The sequence below is a fragment of the Puntigrus tetrazona genome, unplaced genomic scaffold (assembly GCF_018831695.1).
Source record: "Puntigrus tetrazona isolate hp1 unplaced genomic scaffold, ASM1883169v1 S000000396, whole genome shotgun sequence".
Classification (NCBI taxonomy): domain Eukaryota; kingdom Metazoa; phylum Chordata; class Actinopteri; order Cypriniformes; family Cyprinidae; genus Puntigrus; species Puntigrus tetrazona.
The window spans coordinates 134710-160000 of NW_025048049.1; the positions used below are offsets into that span (position 1 = coordinate 134710).

At 37.7% G+C, this 25291-nt stretch overlaps 1 protein-coding gene and 1 long non-coding RNA gene across 2 annotated transcripts in view; both read right to left on the reverse strand.

The window, feature by feature from the left end:
- Positions 1-524: 524 nt before the first annotated feature.
- On the reverse strand, positions 525-24429 carry LOC122333797. Its single transcript, XR_006248677.1, has 4 exons — positions 24264-24429; positions 16449-16600; positions 2632-2683; positions 525-1312 (listed from the first exon to the last, which is right to left on the reverse strand). It is a non-coding gene; the product is annotated as an uncharacterized LOC122333797 (long non-coding RNA).
- Positions 24430-25187: 758 nt separating this feature from the next.
- The window catches only part of zswim6 (zinc finger, SWIM-type containing 6), a 72825-nt gene continuing 72721 nt past the window's right edge, over positions 25188-25291 (reverse strand). The window contains exon 14 of the mRNA XM_043231596.1: positions 25188-25291. This exon is cut by the window's right edge and continues 2812 nt beyond it. The gene's annotated coding sequence lies outside the window, so the exon portion shown is untranslated.

Genomic DNA, 25291 nt, shown 5'->3' on the forward strand with positions numbered 1-25291 from the left:
TTTCAATCAAAATCTATACTGTATTATTGTATAATCTATAAATAAAAAATTGCCGGATATTGCCAGATTTCCTAGCTTTTTTTGGTTTTGTATTTCATATATATATATATTTATATATATATATATATTTTTTTTCACATACATATATATATATATATATATATATATATATATATATATATATATATATATATATATATATATATATATATATACTCCACTAAAATAATGAAATCTATTAATTGTGAATTTACATTTACATACAAAAAAAAAAAAATATATATATATATATATATATATATATATATATATATATATAGATAGATAGATAGATTTTTAGATATATATATATATATATATATATATATATATATATATATATATATATATATATATATAGATTTTTAGTTTTTTTATGTAAATTCATAATTAATAAATTTCATTATTTTAGTGGTGGTGGGTAGCCATAAAAGTCTTTTTTTTTTCTATCTAACCTTTTACAGCATCTATACATGAGTACTGATTACATTTTATGGACAAACCATCCATAATATTGTTTTAATGGCATGTCACATCTAAATTAGGAGTTTATTTAAAGCTAAAAACCGATTTGTTTCTTAAAAGCACACAGATTTTGACTTCATGAGACGGACCGGATCGGTGTGGAACTTGATGCAATGCTACATTTTTCCAATTCTGTTCTGATGAAGAAACAAACTCGTCTTCATGAACGGGTGCATGCATTTTCTGAGGGTTTTCATTACCGGGTGAAATATCATTTTAAGGACAACTACGGCACTGTTAAACTCCTCCCGAGTCGAGCCGGACACCTGTCTATCTCTCTCACTCACTTTCCCTCACCCCTTCTTAAAAGTTACGGGCGCGCATTCTCTCGCGCGCTCGCCATTTCTCCGGTGGTCAGTCATTGTCTCGCGTCTTCATTAGTATGCTGGGAGCTCGTCTCTGTGATGGGTGGTGACTTGGTTGGATGCACTCTCTCTGTCTCTGGTAAATGAGTATAATTATTTTCAGAGCTGCGGGCGACTCATGCATGTTTTATCCCTCCATCTGGACCGCGCGCGCCGCACCGCACAATGGTGATAAAAGATGTTTCTCGTCCCCACATCAAGGATGGGTGTGCGTGGACGCGGCCGGGCCCCTGAAGTGGCGGAACGGAACGGGACGGGGGGTGAGGCTTCACACATCCTGTGCAAATCGCAATGCATCTCTCTCGGCATGACAAACAGCGACACGTCTCTCCGGCGCGCATTTGGGCTCCCGCGTTCAGCCGCTCTTAACAGGAACTAGTGATCTGTGAAGTGACAAATGAACTCTGAAGCACTTTTGGTCTGGCAGAGATTGTGCATGGAAGAAAAAAAAAAACAGTGGGAGGAAATTCTCTTTTGTCTTCACATGGCTTCATTTAGTCCTTTGTTAAAGGGACAGTCCACCTAAAATTATTTTGCGTTCCGCTTAATTTACGCATTGCTTTCTTGTGATTTTTGGAGGCGGAAATACTAGCGAAAATAAAACTTTGACAAAGCTAAATGCGCGAAAACTAAATTTCGCGTTGGTTTAAGTTGTCAAAATATGCAAATTCGTTCCAATATTATTCAGATATGCAGGCATTAGCATATTGGAACAAAGGTGACGCAGACTGTGGAGAAGAAGTCACAACTTTTTGCTTTAAACATGATCATTAACACAGTGGTTGGAAATCGTCGGGTTCCATTTGTCAAAAAGTTATTTAAAAATTGTATATATTTAATAAAACAGACAAAGCACCCTTTTAAAAGATGTAATCTCCCGTATGATTTTTTTGTTGCCTCCACAGTATCAGTTTAGAAGAAGGCAGCAAAGCATCTATGAAATAAACCAATAAATAAACGGTAAATAAATCTGGAGTCAGCGTTTGCTTGTTTTAAAAAAAGCCTTTTTTTATTATTTTTTTAAAGGCCCGGTTTCACAGTCAGGGTTTAGTTTAAACCAGGTTTAGGCCATAGTTCGATTAGGACATTTAAGTAATTTTTATAAACACGCCTTAGTAAAAAGCATTACTGTTGCGCATCTTAAGCCAAATCAAAGAAATGTACGTCTAAGATCAGTTCTTTCAGTTGAAGCAACTGTACGTTTTTATCATTTTGTATGCTATTAATAAAAGAATATGCCCATTTTTAGCATTCAACCTTCACTTACGTCCGACAGCAGAAAATGTGTGTTGCTTGTGTGTGTTTTTTTGTGCCTGATTATGTGGAATGGCCTCACTTTCTCTCTTGGGCTCAATTTACAGGCGCACATACGCAACAAAAGACATTACACAGATGGCACATACATGGAGTTTCATTTGCATACCAAAACTCTCTAAATGTCAACAGGGAGATATGCGGTCATATGCTGCGCAGTATCTCTTCTAGCCAACACGCAGACATGCGCTTCATGTGCATACTAACATACCAGTACAGCTGTTCCGCTGCGCGTGGATATGAAACGACTCTACGCAGAGGAGGATTTCAGCTGGTCATTTATCTGAACGTCCCAGAGACAAATGGCCTTTCACAGTCACACGGCCTTTGGTTTAGACAGTCAAGGACACGGGTTCTCGATGATGCAAAGCAGAGGGAAAACAATTACCTTCGCAAATAATGAATTTTCAGTCGTCGCCGCCTCTCTTTCGCGTCGTTATCTGCGAAGAAAGTGAATGATAAGTGATACGCCTGCATCTCTCCGTTTGCCAAACACTCGATTCCGATTGGTCAGTCACGCCATCCAGTGGTCTGATATGGGCGTCCAGCATAAGGCTGTTCTGGTTTCATGCAAAATGCTATTCAAACTCAAATTAATACATTTTTACTTTAAAATTAAACGCATAACCGTTAGCATTGTCATAGCTGGATGCAGTTCGACGTCAGTGGAAATGCTTCATTCAAAATTGGCAGCATCTTGTGTTTCGGGTATAAAATGAACTCAGAGTACCAAATATTATTACTTTACTGTTGTTGCAGTGTTCGTCTTGTCGTAGGACCCACCGAAGGGTTCAGATACGAAAGCATCGAAATTCCGTTTTGCATTTTTATCTAAAATGAGCATTTTTCTCAGGCTCCTATGTGTAGGTTCCAACCTGGTCTCATAAAAATATGTACCTCTGTGCACTTTTCGTGCAACACCATTTTTACGTGCCTTAATGCACTTTTCACCACAGATTTAAAGAGAAATAGCACTAAAACACAGCTTCAATACGTGAACCCTGGTACTGCAGGAACGCCATTGATATATTGAGGCGGTTCAGAATTGAAATATTCGTGGACTATCACTGAAAGTTAATGCTTTATCATGTTGGAAATATGCCCTACACCAAATCCAACACGATAGTGTTAACTAATGCAAAACTGAAACGGCATTTGTTGATACAACTGTCATTTCAACTTCTTTTTACGCAGATTTGAGCTGTTTTGTCGAAGTGTAGTTATACGAGATTCAGACCGGAGCTCCTCGTCTCTCAAGAACATCTCTGTACTCTGTGATCCGCAGAACAAACTTACCGGCTATCAAAACTCACAGATTTGACGCTGGATATGTGACGCAAACATTCAAAAGCATCCGTTTTCAAACATCCCAGCATATTAACGTTATTTTGAGTAAAGTAATTGTGCATAAATTACGCTTTATTGATCATTTGTGTGAAAAAGGAATAAAAGATCTCAGAATTTTACCGCCTCTAGTGTTCATTTCTTTTGGAAACTGCACTAACATGTACCTGTTGGTACGACCAAGGTATTTTTTATGCTGTGAGACCAGGTAGCAAGGTTCAGTAATTTCACTTTAATGGCAATGAATAAGTTGTTTTCGGTGCTATTGAAGAAAATGAACTGAACATAAACACAGAGCCTGAAATAAAAGTGACAGAACTTTGAAAATTGTCCATATGCTTATTATTCATTTCAGTTCATTTTTGTTCATGTACAGTATGTGACATTTAGCTAATTAATTCAATAATATTTCCTACACTCTAAAAACACTGGGTTGGTTACTGTACCTATTATCTAGGTTAAACAAAGTGGATTGCTTCTTATTCTTAATGCAACTTTTACACTTCAACGGTCGATTGGTGCAGAAGATGAAGTATAAGATGCGCGGATATTAAATCTAGCGGCAAGTTTCAATATGCATGAATCACAATTGACATATTGCTTCTAATATTGCTTAATTCTGTTTAGTGTGGGGAAATAAAAGTCACCAATTACTCTCGCAGAACCCCTTCAGAGAGTGTCGTGCTGTGATGTTTTAGCATTTTAGCTTTCCAAGCCTGGGATGGGGCCGTGCCGCTTATGTATGCGCGTTCTGTAAAGAGAGCATGTTTGAGGTTATATTAGCCTGATGTGAAATTAGTATACATTATGTGTCATATCCCTCATTGCCTCTGTAAATTGGATTCTGTTGAATGGTGGCGCACGGCCGCGCTGTTGCCTCCCTTCCCTCTCATTTCTCCGTCTCTCCGCAGCCATTTGCCCAGGATGAAAGTGATCTGCGGCAAATTTGTGTATAATATATTATAATGACATGGCTAGAGGTGCTTCCACGACTTCCAACGGCGCCCCCTGGAAATAAGCTAATGTGGAATTCTGCTTGTCTGCATAAAATAAAAGAGTTTAAAGATTGTGCCGGCAGAAAGAGAGTATTGACTTACTGTATGGCTTGAACACAAAGAAAGGTCGCATGGATTACAGAGCGGCTCACTGAAACGCAGATGCTGACACACACACACACACACACACACGACTGTGTGCGCAAAATCATTCTTGCCCAAAAACTGCACAAGCACATCTCTAAAGAATATTTTAAGGGAACAAATCACTCTCGTTCACTTCCACGCACTGCTGACGACTGTCTTTTGTGAAACGTGACTGCTTTGAAGGCTTTTTCCTGCATTCAGGCAACAACAAGAGTATTTTTCGAGTTAAAACTGACAGTTATATGGGAAGTATTTTCATACTTGCATTCAAATTCAAATCGCAGTTTTAAAAGACATGTTAAATTCGTTTCTCACCCGAAAGTACATGACCTGCACGCTGCCATATTGAATTTAGTCTGAGCCAATCATCTTTGGCTAATCTCTCTGGCACCGCCCATATCAAAATAATGCTGCATAGTGAAATGCAATGAGAAAAAGTATATATTGCATATTCATGCATTGCAATATAGCCTATAATATAATATAGCTACGGCATCAACCTTAGTAGGAAAGGAAAGTTGTTACATCAAAAATACCCCTCTAAAAAACATATATATATATATATATATATATATATATATATATATATATATATATATATATATATATATATATATATATATATAAATAACAAAAAGAATTGTTCATTGAAGCACATACGTCTTTGAAATTAAATTCAATTAAGTGTTCTTCGACTCTAGTTAACAAAAGTTCATATATTAAATATCATAAAATATATATATAGGAAATATTAACTTCTATAGGCATGGCATTTTAAAAAGGTGCACAACCCTTGTCCCATTCATCTCAAAGTAAAAGAAGATATAAACCAGACTAAATAGCAATGAGTTTAGCGTTTGGCCTCCATTTGAAGCCAAGTGCAAAACGTAGAACCTAAATCATATACTGCACTTTATTTTTCAAGTAATAAAAAGACCGTCATATGCAATTCATGCAACATGAACGATTTGTTGAACAATTTCTTTAAAGGAGACACCTGAAAGAAATACAAATGCTTTCTGGGAAAGTTGGAGTCTGGAGCTTTTTATCCTGTATATTAATATATGAAAAACTAAATTTTGTAAGCTTGACATTTCAAATTATACAGTGCATAAACCTGGTCAGCGTTCCCATTCATCTCAAACTTAATGAAAATACAATATGGACGACATTAAATGCAGGCAGTAGTTTTCTGGTTCGGTCTCCACCCGACATCAAGTGCAAAATCTAGATACGGCAGATGTGCTTTATTATATAATAGTATGATAACTTGTGCGGTCCACGTAATGGAAAATATCACATGCAATTTGAGCGGCATGCGGGTAAGTCAACAAAGCCGGTATTTTGCTCCCTGAACGTGGCGTCGCGAGCTTCTGCACTGCATGTGTTTTTATATTCAGGTGATACAGCGCCTGTATCTCCCGACCCCAGGTGCCTTTGTTCCACGTCAGACGCGGCGTGATTTATCCCTCCGTCTGATTGAACATGCTCTTGTTTTTGTAATGATAACCATCTCAACCGTTTGTAGCCGCCCAATGAAAGTGACAGATTATTTGTGGCTGCTCCAGCAGCGGCCCAGCCTTCCCTTAATTGGCACCCGAGCTCGATTCTGCCTCAGCGCCGCAATGATGGTATGGGTAAGTGCAGCACTCCTGCAGGCGCTCGACTACTTAAGCATTCCCAATCGGAGTCAGACCTTTCATGGCACACACACACACACACACACACAGGAAGTTTCGCTGTCATTCTGCGCGGAATGTGGCACGCATGCATGCAGTCTGTTTCATCGAGCCTATTTGGCGAGAGAGAAAAAAAACACGCGCGCACACACTTTATCAGCATTTGTGCCTTGGTCTCCATGGCAACTGTATAATGGATTTGCCCTAATTCAATCCCAGAAGCGATTCCGAAGCATATATAGTGGGGGGTGAAAGGCTGGTGCCTGGATTCTTTTGAAGTCGGGACTGACACGTCAAGAGGCGAGTCAAACGCCGCGATAACAGATAGAACACAAGAGGCGCGAAAATATTCACAGTAAGCCATCACACGCTCTCCCTTTCTCTGTTCTTGCGCTTTTTCTCTTTCTTCTCTCCAGCCCATCCCCCTCCGTTTGCTCGCTCTGACATTCACAATCCAGGACCCCATTGGATTTCACTCCCACCCCTAGATTTGCGCTTTATTGCGATGCTCTCCTTGAAATAGAATGGGAATTATAGCCAGGGTCAGAAGCGTTTCAGTGTAATAAAGTGCAGAACGAGTGCAGAAGAAAGAGTGAATCTGAAGTGACGCTCTCACGAATTCCAGGTATGTGAGACTCTTCAGCAAATGAATACTCTTGGAAGCCATTATGATGCGGGACACAATATAGCTAGAATCGGCGGGCGGTGATGGAGAGATGCTGGGTTGAGGACGGCCTGCCTCTTCAGTTCATCCGCGCGGTGACCTTCCGCTCGGGTGTCGCGTCTGAAAGAGACACGCGCGCTTTTCTGACGCTTGAGTCGATTCACGGGGGGGAACGAAGTGAACTTAATAGTTTTTGATTCACTTATAATCATCGTTTTAAGATATACGTATCAAATAGTGACACTATGCTGAATTATGTTTATAGGATATTAAATGAAAACAAAATACAAATATATTAAGAAAAAAATTAATTGAAATATTTTAACAATCATGATGACTTTTAATTTCAAGCGCAGTTTGAGCTATTTGTTATATATTTGTTATATAAAAATGATAAAAATCACCATTGTTAGGAATAGTATCATGATCGGTTCATAGCAGAAACCTATGAGAAATGTATTATTTAATAGTGTATTGTTTAACTAAGCATTTTGTATTATTAGGCTAATACTTAATTTTTTTGTTTACTTTTATTGGCATTTTATGTCATTTCTGTTAGCTCTTGCTTTTTATTATTTAAATTTCTTAGTTTTTTTCTGGTATTTTTATACTTTAAAGTTAAAGTAACAGTTACGGTTTACCTGTTTGTGCAATAACATGCAAGTGCATTCAACCCCTTTTAATTCTGCAATGTGGCAAAAAACAACAAAACGCATTGTGATTTCAAACAGACGCATCTGTAGCAGATGTGAAATTAGATTATAAATAAACGAACATGAAGGAAGTGCAGTAAGAAAGCGAGGATGCGTGGATTTCAGAAAGATGTGACGCGCGCGTATCACTGTACGAGCCGAGCTCTCAGAGATGGAGGATTCTGGCACAGAAATCTGGATGAAGGGGTTTTGGAGCGGGAGCCTGAATCCTGACACATCCCTAGATCTGCTCCCCTGTGGACTTCCTGTGATCCGCCTGCCTCTCACCCTTCCCCAAGGGAAGCATCACTCTCACCCCAGACCATCACATCACCTTCCCACCCGCCTGTCTCCACCTTCTCTCATCCTCCGCTCTCTCAGAGCGCCTTCGCACCCCCACAAATTGCTTCATCTATTCACCTGACTGCTGATATCTGACATGAGCGGCTGAGAGCTTCTGTGTTCCTGCGAGCCAAAGAAATCCTGCTGCAACATTTCAGCATCACCATCTGCCACGTGTGTTTTATGCGAGCATTACGCCAGCAAACAACTTCAGACGGTCGCAGCAGAACGTAACGGGGGGGCCGCTCCGCAAACAAGGGGGAAAGAGACACACGCTCCTCTCGGGAAGTTCTGACTTAGGAGGTCGGGACTTGGAATTACAGAAAAAAAAAAAGATATTAAACGCACATTTTTATTTTAGACCTACACGACACAAGGAAAGAGTGAAATATATAACGAACTGTTGCTTTATGCTTTTAAGTCATGTTGAAATGCGGTGCATTTATTGAGATGACATGAAGGTATAGCGAGCGTAACGGGTTTGGTGGGGTGCATGTTCTGCAATAAAAGCACTTCATTTTTTTCTCTCTTTTTGGCTTAGTAAGAAAAACAACTTTTTAAATGCTTCGCGACACAATAAAGCACAAAAGGAACTAAACATCTACACTCAGAACAAGACATGAGTAAATAAGTAAATACATGAAAGTAGATTTTATTGAAACATTTTGTTTTAGTCTTATTAAGATAATAGTTGTTTTATTTATATTTTAATTTATTTAAATTTTCGTTTTGTTTTTAGCTATTTTAATTATTTTGTTGTCATTTTTATTTGCTATTTTTTTAAATATCTATATTGGGGTTTTTTATAAATTTTTTTGCTAGTGATTTAGGGTGCATTTACAAAACAGTGATGTTCTGAAAACTGAAAAAATATTTACCACACGGACAACAGCATTGTCAAAAGTGTTTCTATTTCTACAAACGCACGAAAATGACGACAATGCCGTAATATCCAAGTAGTCGGACAACTAGAGTAGACACATAAAACGAATGTGTATGACATTACCATTTTCAAAAAATGAAATTCTGTAGTTTAAACAGGGGCAATAAGAACATCATTTTCAAAAACTCAAACTTTCGAAACCCGTTTTTTAAAGGTCAGCATTTTCAGACCCCCAAAATACAATTGCTGTGTAAATGAATGACCAAGATGCGTAAACGTTTTCTGTTTTTAATTTTAGCACCGTAAGTTAAACTAAATAAAATATCAGAAACGTTGCCTTGGCAACTAGCTGAAATGCAATACAAAGGTTTTCCTCTTATATATATATATATATATATATATATATATATATATATATATATATATATTTTTTTTTTTTTTTTTTTTGTTGTTCTCAATGTGAGCTGGGATTTGAAGAATGTAAAACGCTGCGCTCATCACTGCCACTTTCTATTCACCCAACCAATCACAGTGGAGGAGAGGCGGGACTACCGCCCGAACTAGGGCTGAACAACAATGCAGAAGTTAGCATTGCTTATCTCAGGCTATTTATTTCTTTATTAGATCGATTTGCTGGACTACCATAATATTGTCTCGAAATATAATGTTGACGATTCATGATGCGCCTGCCGTTACTTCATCAGATATTCCGTGCTCTCTTATAGAATTTAATTTCAGTTATTTTAATTTCAAGATTTGTGTGCGTTTCAACGGTTTTGCTTAACTGCAACAACCCTAGCGATCTGGTCAACGTGGCCATGCTTCACTTCCTGACGTAACATGCATGTTTTGAACGTTGTGCGCCAGCCGAGCAACTGACATTGAGACGAAATCGAGCGCTCGGTCTCCAAAGTGGGCGTTTACCGCGCGCACCTGAATGCAGCAGAAGTCTCGAGTTGCCCGCCGGTAATTACGCTATTTTGGTGGCGCTCAAGTGCGCTCGTAAATACAATAATTCCCCGCGACTTAAAGGCAGCGAGAGACAAAGAGAGCGCGCGAGCGAAACAACGGGAAGGGGGGGGGTCTGTAGCGCGGAACAATGGTCCATTATGCAGCGGCAGAAAATGATCACCTCTGCGCGGGGACGAGGGGGCACCTGTCACGCCAGCAGCTGATGGCTCCATCAGCGCCGCTGGGACCTGCCTGGGCTTCTCAGCTCAGCTTGGCCTTCATCTGTGCGCGAATGTGTGTGTGTGTGTGTGTGTGTGTGTGTGTGACAGCCCCACCGCTGGGCCAACCTCCCCGCTTATTATCTGGGATGATGGCTGGTGGAAAAGAGCTCCACCTCCCCCTCTCTATCTCTCTCCGGCTCTGTTTCCGAAACGCCGCATGCCTTTATTTCAAACCCGTGCACTTTGCCTCTCATTTCCCACTGACATCATAAACTCCCGTTATAGTTTAGCCAGTCATTACCGTATAGCTTATTATGGAAATGTCACCGTGTTTATAGCTGTGTTCTCCGGTCAGAGAGGCGCGCGCTCTTCTCTCTTCTCTCTCTCTCTCTCTCTCTCTCTCTCTCTCTCTCGGAGGAGCGCGGCGAGGAACCGATGATAGACACTCGAAACGCAAAGCCATGACAACTGGTAGACTTTGCCCAGATGACACAAAGAAAAACAGACAACTGACACAGGGGTGGAGGGATGTAGGTTTGTTTCGAAAGAGCAAACGCCTCTTTGTGCTTCGTCCTGAAGAGATACGAAGAGCTTAATGAGAATGAGTGCAGACCGACCTGCAGGAGTGTTAATAAGTGGCTGTGCTCTCGCTAGTGATGTCGTCTCGTTTTACAGTACACTTATCAACACAATCTTTAATCAAGCTATGTTTACTTGATTAACAAAAGACTGATATTTGTGATAAACAAGAAAAAATAGAAAGTTTTACTTAGAATTCAACTTCTTGCTTCTTAATTTTACTTAATTTTCTTAATTTTTAGATAAGTCTTTTTTTTGCTGAAAAAATGCAATTTAAATATTAAATATTATTTAAATATTTAATAAACGTAATTTAAAGGGACAACAATCTATTAATTTTTTTGTTATATATATATATATATATATTAGCAAACAAAATTAGTTTTTTTATGTTTTTTTTTTGCCTACGTTGATTAGAATGATTAGAATTTTTCATTTAGGATTTTAAATGAAATTTGAATTTGAAACAAGTTTCAATGGAAGTGACTACCTGCAGATGGTGTGTGGCTAATCGGCATATGAAGTGTTCATCAGTTTCTTCAGATGTTAGTGCAATTAATATTAATATATTATTAATAAAATTACATTTTCTGGTTGAGAAAGTTGATGTTTAGATTGTAATTCTTATATAGTGGAATTAAAACTAATTTAAAATGAAAGATTTGCTGAAAATGTACTTACTCTCAGGCCATCTGGGACGTAGATGAGTTTAATTCTTCATCAAATTTGGAGAAAAGTACAATTGCATCACTTGCTCACCAATGGATGTGAATGGGTGCCGTCAGAATAAGAGTCTTTTTAGGCCATAAGCAGTGGTTCAAAGTTATTAAATGATGGATTTGTTTCTTAAAAATATTCAGCTTTTCACTTGTTGTGGATTATTGTGATGTTTTTATCAGATGCTTGGACTCTCATTCTGACGGCACCCATTCACCGCAAAAGATTCATTGGTGAGCAGGTGAAGCAATGCTGAATTTCTCCAAATCTGATGCAGAAACAAACTTTGATGAGTCAATTTTTCAGCAAATGTGCTATTTATTGGGTTAACCTATTCTTTTAATCCACATTCACAGATTACTTTTAGATGTTAAAGCCCAATTCCGTACCGAGTATCTCAGTTGTTAAATCTGCGAAGATCCACTTCAGGTTAGAGGTGTGAGGGCCTGCCGAAACTATCACTGCCCAGCTGCGGTTCACAAAACAGCAAGAGCTTTAAAATCTCATTTCATCTCAGCGTTTCAATGTGGCCACGCTGCAGCATCACTGTTTGACGGAAAAAACACACACCAGAAATCTCCATATTTCATTTAATTAATCTCAGGGTAACCCAAAACCACAAGCAGATGTTCAGCTAATTTCCAGTAATTACTTCTCTCTTTATATCTGCGTAGTGTTTTTGCTAGCCCAAACATGCTTTCTTAATGAAGCTTTCTGCGAGCTGCTGCGCTGGTTATGTGTATTAAATGGACAGTTAGGCGCTAATAGCTCACTTAACAGGAGGGGTCACGTCATAAAATTACAGTGAAAAGCCGTCAAACAACACACTGACTGCGATTTTAATCAGGAAGGCTTTGTTCCTGCGGCGTAGGATATTGAACCATTGAAAGTTAAAAATCCACAAAATCTGTGTTACTTCCAAAAGTAGGAGAATATTAGCTTGAACATCAGCCGTGAGCAGAGCGACTGATTCGTGAAAGGAATAGACGCGAGCACCGTCTCTCGTCCTGGGCTGCAAACTCAAAAAGTACCGCGAGAAGAAATCGACTGGGACTGAAGCATCTTCTTAAATGAGATGTGAGCTTGTTAACGGAGAGGGATCATTTCCTCTCTTCTTCGCGTAAAGACATCGCATGGCTTCAGAAGGACTTGTTTGTAATGCTTTCGTACTGCTTAGGGTCAGCTTTTGCAATAAATACCTGGCTGCACTTACATTTGTCTGTGTTTTATGTTGTTTATATATATATAAATATTAGAAAAGGCATGCAAATCATTAAAGTAATGCATGAATTTCATGTCGAAAAAAGCCGTCTTAAATATGTGACATCTTGTGTTGTTAATACAATGACGCTTGATATTAAATAAATACAATATGCATTTGCATACCTGCTTAGAATATACACTACAGTGTTACTTTAAGGTCATTTAGATACGTATACGGTTCTTATTAACGTTTCAGAATTTTTATATTGCATTGCTGTATTTATTGCTAAATTACATTGTGTTATTAACTTATTTAAAAACGTAGTGCGCATTTCAGAGGCATCCGATCCTTCAGAAATCATTTCTGATTATTATCCATGTCGAAAACTATGATCTGTGTTGTGCCGTTTCATACTTTGGTTTTATTTAAAAATGTCACGTTTGGTCAACTTAAGACTTTCTCACCGAGGCTGTTCAGTCTCACTGACCTCAAACGACAGTGTACTGTATATAGAAAGATGCTGCATCCGATCCACACAATGACAAGAACAGGCCCTCTTTTAACATGCTCCAGTTTGTGCATGAATCAGGTTAAATTGAGATGTTAAAAGTGTGCCGGTGTGTGTGTGTGTGTGTATGCTTCTGTGTTGTGCTTGTGTATATGTGTCAGTGTGTTGTCACCTGGGAGCCCCCTCTGCATGTTTACTATACAACACACACACACACACACACACACACACACACACCTGCTCGACTGCCTGTCAGTGAACAGGTGGAGCGGAACATAAGGTGTTCATTGTCTCTGCGGCTCACACCTCACTTCAGAAGCCCAAGCAGGGAAACAAACTGCAAAATAATCAGCAGAGACGAAACACTCAAGCTGCAAACGCAAAGACAAGTGCTGGCTTTTAGTTCACCGGAGCTGCCCGTGCTGCCTGAGCTAATGCTGTCATTACACAGTTGATACAGTGTGTGTGTGTGTGTGTGTGTGTGTGTTGAGAACAATAGAAGCAAAATGGCCCCCTGCCAATGAGACACAAAGTGTTTTGATGTGCGTTTAGCTCTTGGTGGTCTCAGAAAGTGCTTGTCAGTCAGGTTAATGTGTGTGCGTTTCTGCGCTTGTGCTGCTCTGGAGGGATAGGAGCATTCTGATTGGCTGAACGGTTCTGCTTCGCTTCTTTTTTAACCAATCGCCCGAGTCGTAAATGTCACGTGACTCAATGTACTTTTATGAACACTTTAATAAGAAAAGAAACGCAAACGGTAAACAATTCTACTACAGTGTATTACATTAGGGGACGTTTATGTTGCTTGCAACACTAAGTATTTTTTTTCTAAATATGGGAATACTTTTAAGTGGCCTTAAATTGATAAAAAAAAAGCCATGTTTGAAGGTCTATATTCACTTAAAAGTTATATATATATATATATATATATATATATATATATATATATATGTATATATATATATATATATATATATATATATATATATATATATATATATATATATATATATATATATATATATATGTAAGCACACCATTAAAGATTACAATTACTCGAAAATGTAATTTGAGTGAATTGTAACTTTATCTCTTCTAATGCTATTATTTTTTGTTCTGCATTAAATAACATCAGCGTTTTAGCCTCACATTATTTACCGTGATGTCATTCTGAGCAGCAATTAAAAGGAAACATTACAGAACAGAGCAGAAGTGAATATTAGAGTATCAGTCATACCTTTAATTACCCGCTCTGTCAAGGTATTTCGGAATTTCACTGATCACGGACATTAATTATATCTCCTTTAAATACAATAAAAAGTAATGGGGGCCCTCTGGTAAAATGCTCCTGAATTCACAATGCCTAAATGAAGTTATCAGTTTTATTAATGGCCTCTATTCTTCTTCATCTATTATGAATCTTACAAGAGATCTATTTTACTGAGTGGTCAGGTTGCCGGAGAACGGTCCGACGTTATCGAGGGCAATTTCAAAATTAAATTGAGAGCCGGTCTTTTTTCGTGTGAAAATGAGCGCAGAGGAACGATACTTTAATCAGGAACGTCGCGAGGAACCGGCCCTTGTTAGGTAGCGTAATAGATGGGGCCCATTCATCACCTGAAAGCGTCTATGTAAAGAACAGAGCCAGGGCTGGAGACTGACGGCATTAATTACTATTCAATTATAAAAGCCTGGCCCATAAATAAAAATAAAAGGGGGTATTCATGAGGCATTTATAGAAATCCACTTGGGATGAGAAGGAAGGGCATTTTTGTGAGATAAATAAATCAGAGAGTGTGCGGCTAGTCTCTCTGGAGTTACACAACGTGGCTTACAGAGGAGAAACTAGAGGAGGTTTTACACCAGAGAGAGAGACAGAGACAAGTCAGGGCCTAACTTTAATGCCAACTTCAGGAGTAAGAATCCTGTCAGTTAAAGTTAAAAGTCGAGAGTCTGAGTTTATGCCACAAACACAGCCTTTCAAGACGTCTTGGCCAACTTCTAAGCCTGATAAGCATGTATCATTCATGGAGAGCCCCTTTTTGAGAGACTCATCAGCGCGGTGCTAATTTTCATCCGAGTTGTAAATATACTTCATTCAGTAATAAAATAATAGCTATATAATTGGCTATATATATATATATAGCACAGGGTTAGTATAAAAAAAAATATATATATATATATATATATATATATATATATATATATATTTGGAATTTGCAATAACATACATTTTAACTGAAATAAAATTAAATACAATAAACATCATGTACTAAAGTAACTAAAGTAGTAAAACAACGAAAAATGTAATGAATTAATAAACAATATAAAAAATTATGACGGTCATAAAAACACAAAACAAAGTAAATATTAACTGAAATAAAAATTATAGTTGTTTTAAAATAGGAACTAATTGAAAATAGGAATATTAAAATACAACTGTTTAAGCATATAATATTTTAAATTACTAATATAATATAATATAATAAAACATTGACAATTCAAAGTGCTGTAAAGAGAACTTACTAAATCATAAACTTTCTGTTTAACTTTTGAGTGATAGCTTTTTTTGCACATTTTCCAAGAAAAGAGCTAACATGAAAGCGTCTCTACATCTGATGAACATGCAAAAGGTGACACTTTACTTTATTTTTAGAAGCACTTTAATGGGTTTTCTGGACCTGATAAAGGCTCGAACTGGATTAAAATATATACCTTATTTTTTAGTGGTTTAAATAAATAAATAAAAGCTTACTATTTCATGTTCAATATCTAATCTAATCAATATAATGAACAACATACCTAACATTTGTTAAAATAATTATTACAAAATTTAAATGTCTTTGTTTTCTCTAAATATTTAGTAGTTCAACTTAAAACATGATTAAATAAAAATAGTAATAATTTGTGTTAAATAATAAGTTGTTTACAGAAAATGTAAATATCTAGTGAATCAAATGCATGCTTACAAAAAGGCTATTAATTGTTCATCATTATTTTCGTCTTTCCTTAGCAGTGACATTTATGAAAACTTTATGGACAGCAATTGTTCCTATGTGTGACATTTTCGTTTGCCTTTAAAGTCGAGATGTTAGCCCGTCACTCGCCTGTCCAGAGACTCAAAAATACGAGGCGACGGTGGCTTCAAATCTTGAGAGTGCAGCTACTTCAGATGAAAGCGTGAGATGAGGCTTTCATCTCCAGAGAAAAGGTCACAAATACCCCGGTGCAATGTATCACATGCTGATAGATGTTTTAGATATAAGAAGAACTCGCAAAGACCTTGTTTAAATCTCCAGGTTAACGGTGCATCTGTGGCCCGGATCGTCTTTGAAGCCCGGCGATGGGGACGAGGGCCCGGCGGCTTCAAACACCAGCGGTCGCTTCGGCCCCAAACTTTCACCATTGCCCATGGGAGAGCGGGAGGGCTCGTTCTGTACCAAAACGGGGAAAAAAAAAAAGAGTCAAATTTGCCAACCATAGTGAAATCCCCCTCATGGGGAACTGACATTTTTAGATCACGGGGTCAACGGTTAAGTTAATGAACTTAAAGGGCACCTTAGATTTTGAGACCTCATTTATCACAAACTGCCTATACTTATACTTCATGAAATCATTTTGAGATTTCCAGACAGTTTATCATTGATAACCATGCCCAGGTGTACTTATTTTTGGCATTTTATACACTTTTTATTTTGCTAAATTTGGCAGAAATTCATTTGAACATGGTCACGACTAAATAAAAGTTATTTTAGTGTCATTGATATGCCGTTGCAGTTATTTTAAAATATATTTATTTTCCACCTACACTTTGACTTTAGATGCATTTTAGCAATTTTGGCGCATTTTTGTAATTTTTTTCTAAATAATTTTTTATATACGACTATATAGTTTCTATTATGTTTTAGATATTTTTAGTTTGGCATTTTATATATCTTATATAAAATATAATTTTATATTACTATTTTATATTACCTGTTTTCTTTTTAATTGTAATTGCATTTTAGTGATTAAAATAGTAATTAGTAATGTAGTAATTAGTAACTTTTAGTCTATATATAAAATATTATATACAATTTTTATATAGTTTACATTTATATATTTAGCCTATATATATATTTAGCCTATATATATATATATATATATATATATATATATATATATATATATATATATATATATATATATATATTTTTTTAAAAAATTTCATTTTGGATTATTAATCTTTTTTATTTTACTTTTTGGTTAATAATTATAGGCTACGTTACATCAAAATGTACAATTAATTGTGCAGCATTATTTACTTTTTCCTTAAATATAAAAACTTGATGGACACAATTTGTTCCTATTTTGACAATCATTTTAAGAATTTAAGACATTTTAAGCTTTATACATTGATTTACATTTTTTTTAATAAAAATATGAAGCTGATTACACTACAATGAAAATAAAGAAAAGTAAAACACAGATATCTGCCTCAAACAAAACTTCTAGTAGCCCATTTTTGATGCCATTAACGTGTAAAACTTGGGTTTTGCTTATGTCCTGAAAGTTAGTCCGATTAGAAATGGCATTTTTTGTTGTTGTAGTTGTTGAATATGCATAGCGGCATCTGTCAGTCACATCTCTTGTGCATGTAGGTGCACATGCAGCAAATCCAGCATGACTGGAGCGAGCGAGTGTGACCTTAAGCCTGATGCATGAATTCCCGGCGCATTCCCGACGTTCCCAGCGGAGGCACGGGGATTACGGACCCCTATCTCTCAAGGACACACTCGCTCAGGTGAGCTGTGTGGTATCAGTGCCTGCGCTGTCCTTCGGTTCCCATAAGCCCCTGTGTGCCTAATTTAATCCCGCGCGAACCCCGCACACCTCCCGCAGCCCTCGAAAATCCCGCGGTTTATCTTAGTGTGTCATAAGAAGACGCTATCCCACGAAATCCTGCTGCAACGCACTCAAGTATACACACATTCAGCAGGAACTATTAATATGTGTGTTAATATGATTTGCTTGAAACGCTTTGGGGTGTTTTTACGATATAGCTTAACATAATATTAGGGTTTTCTATTAAAGAGACAAATCCTTACAATATCAGGAATCAGTGCACATGCGTGTGTCTGTATATAAATAAGCAAACACGCTACTGATCAATTCAGATCAATACATGTCTTCAAATCAATATGTATTTAACTTTGCAACCAAAACGTAATCTGACGCGTCTATGGAAGGCAGACGGGAGCCAAAACCTTTTTGTCAGCGTCGACCTGCACTGTAGTCCGTTCACGCCACAATTAACGTTTTTTTGTATTTATAGACACGCACATTCTTGTAAAATTATAGTGCATCAGTTTTCACCACATATCTTGTTCAGCACCCTTAAGATGTAGAGTTTCATCGCATCAAATTTCAGTGTGTTTCTCAACACACGCATTCTGGTCATATTAGAACCTACGCATTAATCCTTTATTTAAAATGCACCTATTGTGTGTAATAAAAAGTTCATATTTTGGTCCCCAAGTCCCCAATAGCACGTTGAATTGTATGCAAGGTCCAAAAAAATGCATTTTCGTATAATTAATTTCTTTTTGCACAACGAAGCCCAAACATCCGCTCAACGATGAACATTGCGTTGCGCCGCTCTGCTGTGATTGGTCTGATTGCTCTCATTTCATCAAGCCTGTAATGCCTGATAGAGGAGAGTTTGTGAGCACAGTGCATGCATTTTAGCGGCTCCAAAAGCGGCGCCTAGTGGCAAAGAACGAATTTTACATTTTCATTCAGAACCAGCATGAAAAGGTCAACAAGTGGGGCGGCAATATGCTAATGTTTCTTGTTGACATCAACATGGGTTTTGTTTTTAAAAAAGACTGGTTTGAACGATTCAGAGTCAACTATTTCTTTTAAGAGACAATAACTTTATTTCAGATTTCAGACTTTGCAGGATGTTTTTCGTTGCCTTGGAGTTATTGTTTTATTAATATCTACGACTTGATATTTGTGCTAGAGTCAATTAATTAATGCTACAATGCAGATCTTGTTTTTTTTTAACTAAACAACTAACAAAGGGCATGACAAATCATGACATAACATGCGCAACAATGCATTATCTCTTGTGAAAAAATAAGTTTGCATACTCGTGTGCCAACACGTTCCAGAATTCTGATTTTGCATTGTGCCGCACATGCAAATATGTTTTTAAATTTCAATGTCCGCTATGCATGTGTTGCATTAAAGTGCATGTTGACGCACTCACATTTTTAAGTGTTTTTGGATTTTTGGCCCTGTCTGCCTTCCATATACATCTGTTGCATTCAGCCAACAGGATTTCTACATGTGACTGTGATGCTTTTACTGCGACAGTGTGATAAAACACGACATTATCCCCTTAACAGATTACACACAAACACCAACACATATTTTCTGGCTGTCAGAGGTTCAGGTTTGATCACATTACGCTCTGTGTGTTCTAGGCCCACTCACGACTGATAAACGGGGCCAGACCTGGCCTGGTCCACGTTGTCTGAATCAAGCATTATTTAATGCAGCGATTAGTTTTAAAGCCCGCAGATTGTGTAAGAAACAGATTACAGAGAACTGACACTGATTTGCACAGGAGAGCATGAAAGGTTAAAGCATGCATAATTGAAAAGTGGGATCTGAAAATCTTGAGAATGTGAAAGTTCAAAAGGTGGCCTTCAAAGCCCTCATATGGTAATACTTTTTTCCAAAAGAGCAAACAGTGGCGACTGGGTAAAATGTGAAGCGTATTGATTGGTCAGTGCGTTCTGTTGCTCCCACATTATGACCAGTGGCATTTACAAGCTCATTTCTGCAGTTAAAGTAAAGTTTGACACTCGCGCTTGTATCATATACTTTTTTAAAATCATTGTGCTTTTTTCCCTGAGGTGCACTTATAATGTTAGCTGAGGCTTTTGTGCTAAAAAAAGGTCATTGTTTGGTTTTACAACCATTTTATACCCTTTCTCAAACCATTTTAATTTCATATATACAGTATATGTGTGTGTATGTGTGTGTGTGTGTGTGTGTGCATGTGTGAATAAACAAACAGCCATTTAGTCTTTTAGGGAATAAACACCTACATTAGTCAGATATGATCTTATGAACAGTTTCCAGCAAACATCAATGGCCTGAAGGAAGAACTATACTACTTTTCACCCTTGGCTTCCGTCTGGATATCTTCTCAAACCTCACTCAAGGAACATTTCCAAAAAATGTTTCCTTCCATCTCCCTTCCATGTTCTTGTCAAAGCACAACACTGAAGGTATCCAGCCAGCTGGTAAAGCTCCAACAATATAAAACCTTGAGTCTTTGCCTTATTTTGGAATACAGCAGTTCTTACACCAAACTGAGATCATTAGATCATTCCTCTAATACATTTCCATGCTGAATTCTGCGTATTTTAAAATATAAATACGCTTGTAATTTACAGAAAGCAGTTTTTTATGTCCCGGACACTTATTCATCAGAGCTTGATTGTTTACAAAAATGACGGACCAAGATGAAAGAAAGGATGAAAATACACAGCTAAACATAACCATGAAGTTACCTTTGTGTAGTTGGATCGATCAGGATAAAGTATGCAGTGAGAAAGAAACAGAAAGAGGGTCGCACTGAATGTTTATCTGGCGGCCATCTTGAAGTGTCATTGGGGCGTTTCCCACTGGATCATGGGGGCGATCTCCATAGCATGCAAGAGCGAAGGGTTTTTCCTTCTTGCGTGTGTGCATGCGCACTCGACTTTGGGCATGGCGGCATCATGGGCTTTGTTTAGGGGAGTGGCTGTGAAGGACATCTGTGCGGCTGCTAGTTGGGCATTGCCACACACATTTGTTCATTTTAGTGGCTTGGCCTGTTCTCACTAGAGCAGTCTCAAGACAAGGGCCATCTCTCCCGTGAAACACATGGGTATGTGCCGGTGCTTGTCCCTTATGTTTAGTTTGGCGACTTTGCGGGGTGTGTATATAGGTCCCATAGTCATGTGTTGTACAGAGTGAACCACTAAATGGGAACGTTGAGTTACGCATATAACTACTGTTCCCAGACGGAGGGAAATGAGATACAACACCTAACTTTTCAACAGAAAACTAACAGTTTCCATGAAAAACAATACTCCCAAGAAAAGGTACTTGCAGAAGAATATGAAAACAGAAACATCTCAAATCAAAGTGATTTATCGTTCACTCATGTCTACTTAATTGCGATATTGAACTAAGAAAGTGAGTTTAATGTTTTATTCAGTATATTAAGAAACATTTAAAGGGGGATGAGATGTATTATGTGACCTTGGAGTACTTTCTGAGGGAGTTTTCTGTGGATGTGTGTCTGTCAGAGCTGCAGTTGTTCATTGTTTCAGCGATTCTGCTTCCTGTTGAGGCTGTGAGGGGTTCTGTCCGGCCCGGCTGGCTCTGCAGTAATTGTAGGGTGTTTGGGTCTGGCTGTCTTGTGATAAAGGATCAAAGCTGACCACTGCCCAGCACTAAACGCCTGTGTTAGCAACACATGTCAACAAAAGACATTTACAACCAGCGTTTCCTCCCGAGGAGGAAGTGTACAGCGCTCTGCTGCCGTTACAATAGATACCGTATCTCTTTATCCGGCCGTTCAGAGCACTGGTCGATGAGTTGGAAAAAAGGAAATTTCACAAATGTCTCACGAGCAATGAAAGGTTTAAAAGGAACTTGTTTAATGCTTTATAGCTGCATGCATTTTTTAAAAACATTCAGATATCAGTTGGTGTACGCTCAGAATGGCTTACCACCACTGGTCTGTATATATGGGATATGTTCTCTCTACTCATTTTATATGTGGATTTTCTGCATGCATGAAATGCCCAGATGACCTAATACCCAATTTGCTAAAATGTGAAGTATTTCCATTTGTGAGAGCCAATCCTCCCAAAATTCAATGCTCAGACGTGATATCAGTTATAATTATTAAACTCCTTACTACTTTTTTGATCAAATGGTCCTTAACATATTACCGTTAAAAAGTGTTTTTCATACTTAAATAGTTAACCAAGGGTCTTGTAACCATGGTAAACGAAATCCAGGGTTATTTTATTTCATGTTTCACTTATAATTTAGCTGGGGTTAACAATTAATATTCATATGTTAACCATGGGTTAACATTCTCATTTGCATATTTTACAGGTGTCACTTGTCATTGATTGTAATAATCTGTTTACATATCTTTCCTCATATACAAATAAAAAAAAATCCTGCATTGACTTTTCAAACAGTTTTCAAACAGGCATCAAAGAGTTACGCTCTAAATGTTCAGAATGTTTCTCTTTTCCCTTAAAGGAACACTCCCTTATAGAGTTAAACAGTTTTAGCGTTTTTTAATTCATTCCGCCGATCTCCGGATCTGGCCCAACACTTTTTACCTGCAGTTTAACATAGATCATTGAATCTGATTAGACCAGTAGCGTCTAGCTCAAAAACTATTTAAAACTGGACTGCACTAAGACTGACGGAAAGTAAAGTGTTGCGATTTTCTAGGTTGATATGGCTAGGAGCTTGCGGGATTAACCCTGGGAAAAAGGGGCCCTAAATCCACTTCTAAATTGTAGGTGTGAAACCTTCCCCTACTGGTTCAGAACAACAAAGTTTAGCGCAGTGTGACCAGCTGCTGTTTCACATACTATTTTAAACCATAAAGTAGGTTAATATTGTAGTGCTAATATAAGCAAACATTAATGTGAGTGCTAGTTTTTTTAGTGCACTGGTCTTCTGAAGGGCTTCATCTTGCGTCTGCGGTCAGTGGTGTGTTGTGCCAGGCCTGAAGTCACAGAAAAGCTTGAATTTGTCACTGTCTTCACTCAAGCACTTGGATATCTCCCCCCGAACCCCCCGGCCTCCTGTTCCACGCCGCTTTGGCAGGAACAGATCTCCTCACAGGGCTGAAAATGCTTCATGGGAATTATGGCTGAGGCTATTACAGTTTGTTCTTCCAAATGTACTGAGGGGCTGATGGTCTGGGCAAAGTGCTCCATCTTGGATTGACTGTGCATCTGTGCTCTCAGTAACAAAATGAGAGTGAAAAGCATTGGTCAGCACAGGTCTTCGTCCCATCTGTCCGTTCCGCTGATGAAGAGAGGTGGAAAAACTGCAAAACTCTGCGGTTTTTGCAGCCCAAAGCAAACGTGGAAAAGAATCCATATGCATTTTTTTAAACATTAATTTCTCAGTTTTATGTTAAAAGGGGCAGATAGAGTGATTTTTATTCCTTTTAAAATATAATTAATGTACTATTGTGCAGAGGTAGCCAGAGAATATAAACTGTGATGCTTTCATTAAACAGTAACTTTAAGTAGGGAGGTCATTTCTGTATCATTAAAATGATCCTTTGTAGGATTTACTGGTTCAATATGTTAATATAATATGAAATATTGGGGAAAAAATGTATTATACTCAAAACGGCAAGTAGATAGGCTGAAGGTTTTTGGTAAGCTAAAAGTTTGCATGAAGATCCATGTTAAAATGCATATCAAACACCTACACAAATTTACAACAGAAAATAAATATAAAAATATTAGTATATTATATCTAAAAAATAGTGGCAGCATGTCTTAATAAGAGAATCATTGATTCATTCATTCAACTGATTTGTTCAAAATGTCTGATTCATTCAGAAACAAAGCACAAGAATGAGTTTATGAATGGATCACTGAATCATTGACAATTCATTCAAAAGTGAAGAATCGTTGACATCTACTTTGTTGTCTGAATAGTGCAAAAACAGACAATATTATGTATAAAATCTATGTTACAATATTAAGTTATGATGAAACTTACAATTGAATCAGGTATAAAGTTGAAGGCTGGCATTTCGAAATATGATAAATGGTTATATTACTCAACTAAAATAACGTTCACTTTCAAACCTAGCAGCTTTCCGTTAGTAATGTGGGTGAATGTGCATGAAATAATAGAATAGTTACAGCACCGCATCCAGGGGCGTTTAGGTTACAGGGGCCTTAAGAAAATCTCCAGGAGAAGGCCGTGAAATCTTAATCTCGTACTGTGGGGTGTAACTCGTGACAAAATTAATTAACACAGTGTGAAGTTGCCTACCTTATCAGTGTGAGAATGAGTTTTTCCTGCAGTATTTAACATCGTTCAGTCCTTCGCGTTCTTGACATCTCAATGGCTTTAAGCTCTTGGCAGGTAATTCCTGGAAGTTTGCCATTAAAAACAATCGAGAGTGTAAGAGGTACTGTTTGTGAGTAACTGTGGTCAACCTTATCGTTCCGCTCCAAGTGTGAAGGAGCAACTCAAGTGTCATAATCTTCCACTGCAGCCCGTACGCCCACTTCCTGTTTAGTTTAGACAAGAGGACACGTCTTTGTAGAACTGGCATGTGGAAATGACCAAACTGTAAATCCTAAAGCTAATCTAACCCGAGAAGCACAAGACAATAGAGGGATTGCTGCTGGATAACCCGTAATAATAATTTAAGACTTCACTTAAATCTGAGTCTTTTCTTATTTATGCTAACCGTTTGTTCCAAATGTAGCGAGCTGCCATTTTAAGCAGATTCCCAATGCGTAGGATTGTCCTAAATGCAGTTAGCATGATTATTTCTTGTTTTTAAAGATGAAAATTCTGTCTTCATTTACTCACCCTCAAGCAGTTCCAAATCCGTACGAATTTCTTTGTTTTTCGCCGAACACCAAGGAAGATATTTCGAAAAAAGTTTGTAAGCAGGTCACCATTGGCTCCAATAGTAATTTTCATTTTTTGGGAGAAAATTGGGGTAAAGAATGTGCAAAATGGTCTAAGAACCCTGAAAAACCGGCATATGCTAGTTGGGAATGTTTTGAAGCTGGGATAATGGTTTGAACTGGTTTAAGCTTTGATGGTTTAAGTTGGTGCGACCATCTCAAGACCAGCACATGACCAGCATAAACCAGCAAAGAACAGATGAACATTCAAGGAAAATCAGTCATGGACAAAATGAGTGCCGTGCACACAAATGACTCAATGATTTGCTTCCTCTCAAAAAACTAATTTTAATTAAAACAAAAATGTTGAATCATTAACAAGTTTATAAAACAGTGATTTAGTTACATAAATAAATTGATATCGGTGTATCAAATCTT